Source organism: Physella acuta, unplaced genomic scaffold (assembly GCF_028476545.2).
Source record: "Physella acuta isolate Inbredline_101_S28 unplaced genomic scaffold, ASM2847654v3 ptg001089l, whole genome shotgun sequence".
Classification (NCBI taxonomy): Eukaryota; Metazoa; Mollusca; class Gastropoda; family Physidae; genus Physella; species Physella acuta.
Genome location: NW_026732606.1, coordinates 77,551 through 80,538, shown reverse-complemented (window position 1 = coordinate 80,538; position 2,988 = coordinate 77,551).

The window sequence follows — 2,988 nt, the reverse complement described above, 5'->3', positions numbered from 1 at the left end:
GTTCAAGTCAAAAAGAAGTTTGATGAAAACTGTAATACTAAAGCGAACATGGGGAGGTAATCTGCTGCAAGACTAAGATATATATTCGTCTTCCTTCTAGTTTCATTGCCTTTTTTGGTTGAGGATAAACATCGCCATGTTTTCAAATATCGCGATGTACGTCACGTTCTCTCCCCTCTTACCTAGTAATCGCTTCGTCTACCTATTGTTTACAACACGCTTACAAAGAAAAAATATCCCACCCCTCTAGTTGAGACATAAAATAAAAAAGTGTATTGTGCCTTGTCGTCACAGGAAACAAAAACGGTGGCGTCTAATGTTGTTAACCCTTGTCTTCCTAAATTATTTTTTAACTTGTTAAAGAAATTGAATGTTTAGTTAAGGATTCTGACGCGAATTTTTTTCACAAGGGACGATACTCGTGGCTGTAAACAAGGCTGTTCTAATTTTAGAACAGTTGTCTTTCCTCTCGTTTCTCTATTAGGGAAGCCGTAAGGGGAAGACACGCGACACGTCTTTTAAAATGTAAACAAGCGTGCACGGGGTGCACTTAAAATAAACCCCGCTGCGACAATTGTTAAATTTATCTGGCTCAGTGTGGTCAAATGGTGGTCAGATCAAAAGAAAATCGGAACGGTCATAAAAAAACGTAATTACTTTTCCAGACTTGTAAAAAACATGTCTACCCCGCATACCTACGTACCAACGCACCAAGTCGCCCTGTCGCCCATTAAAAAACACGAACCTACCGAGACTTCGTTTCGTCTCAAAACCTGACTTAACGGTGGTTAAAAGAAAATTCCGACCCTTAAATATATTTTTGTTTTCGCTGACCCTCGCTATAAGCGAATAGTTACAACCATTAATCTTTCATACATAGCAAGGGACGGTTCGCAGGACATGTGGAAACAAATTTTTTTAATTTGATCAAAGAATGACCGGGCGTACGATATGTGAACATAGTTCATGTACAGCTGTAGTCTAATGAAAAAAGCCGAGAGCCGTGACTAATTACAGCACCAGCTGTCGCCACACTTAACGCGGAGAGGGACTTAATGGCTTCGATTAATTACCTGTTGTGATCGCTTCAGTGAGCCCTCTATTAAGCAACCACGGGGAGCGCCGGGGAGGATCACGGGCGGATCGATAAGTACAAGCTGTCGCTAATAAGTAACAGCTGTGGTTAAATGGATGTTATACACAATGACACTTTCTAGTACACGCTAGTGTTAGTCTTTTATTTCAAACGGCGTACAACAAAGAAATTAAAAGCAAACTAATTAAAATGAATTTCAAACAAATAAATTATACAAAGTAATTAAATTAAACAACAAGTAAACAACAATTAAAAATAAAATTTAAAAATAATAATTTAAAAAAATTAAAAAAATTTAAAAAATTAAAATCAAATTACGTAACTCGTTAATAATAATTAAACTAATTATAAAATTAAATTAAAAATTTAAAAATTTAAAAAATTAAAATCAAATTACGTAACTCGTTAATAAAAATTACACATAGGTGGACCATCATACTGATGGTCAGTGGGTGCGATCAATATTAACTTGGCCCTTGTACGGTGGTTGACAAGAACAAAGGATCGGTGGTGGATCGATACGTGTCGGGTGCCATTAGCGAGTAACAGGTGTCTCTAATGGGTGTTTGTAGTCGACATAAACCCACGATGCATGACCAAATTAATTAGGCGGACCATCATTTGATGGCCCGTGGGTGGAATCAATATTAACGCGCCCGTTGTCCAGTGTTTGACAAGAACAAAGGATCCCGGATCGATAAGTAACAGATGTGGTTAAATGGATGTTCTATTTTTGTAACGTTCATTGTGTTGGAGAATTTAACCTGTTTTTTGTACACGTTCGTTGTAGGGGAGAATTTAAAACATACATACAACCAAATAAACAAACCAACAAATTAAACAACAAAGAAAAGAAATATATCAAATAAATAAATTAAACAAAGTAATTAAAATCAAATTACGTAACTAGTTAATAATAATTTAACTAATTATAAAATAAAATAAAATTAAAAATAAACAAAATAAAAATAATTAAAAAGTAAACAAATAATCAAATTACGTAACTCGTTAATAAAAATTACACAATATAAACAAAGTAATCAAATTAAATAACAAGTAAACAAACAAAATAAACAAACAAAATACAAAGTAATTAAAATCAATTAAAATTTAAAATTTAAATTTAAAAATTTAAAAAATTAAAATCCAATTACGTAACTAGTCAATAAAAAATTACACAATATAAACAAAGTAATTAAATTGAATTCAAACTAATTATAAAATAAAATTAAAAATAAACAAAATAAAAATAATTAAAATCAAATTACGTAACTAGTTAATAAAAATTAATTAAAAATTAAAAATTAAATTCAAACTAATTAAAAAAAACTCATTAAAATTACGTAACTAGGTCACTGATTACGTAACTAGGTCAATGATTACGTCACAAGGTCACTGATTACGTCACAAGGTCACCGGTGGTGACCTACTGACCTACTGACCTACTCCCCATCCGCATCCCTGCGCATCCTCCCCATTCCCATCCGCATCCCCATCCCCATCCCCATCCGCATCCCCATCCGGAGTATTTTACTATATCTCGTTGTCCATCCCCATCCGAGTATTTTACTATATCTCATTGTCCATCCGGCGCCTGCGCATCCCCCTGCGCATCCGAGTATTTTACTATATATCCTTTGCGCATCCTGGGTGCGCCTGCGCCTGCGCCTTCGCTCCAAAAGGGACCTAATATACTACTTGTGTGACGGAGGGGGGGGGGGGGAGAGGTAAAAATCGTCCAAAAAAGCGTGACGTCATTTATGGTTGACCCCCTTAGGAAGAAGAAATTGAAACGAAGAAAATATAAGTCAGAAAGATGGCATCACGCTGGCCACGTAAAGAAGAACACATTGAATACAATTAAATTCTATTTACATGGAATGAAATAACTT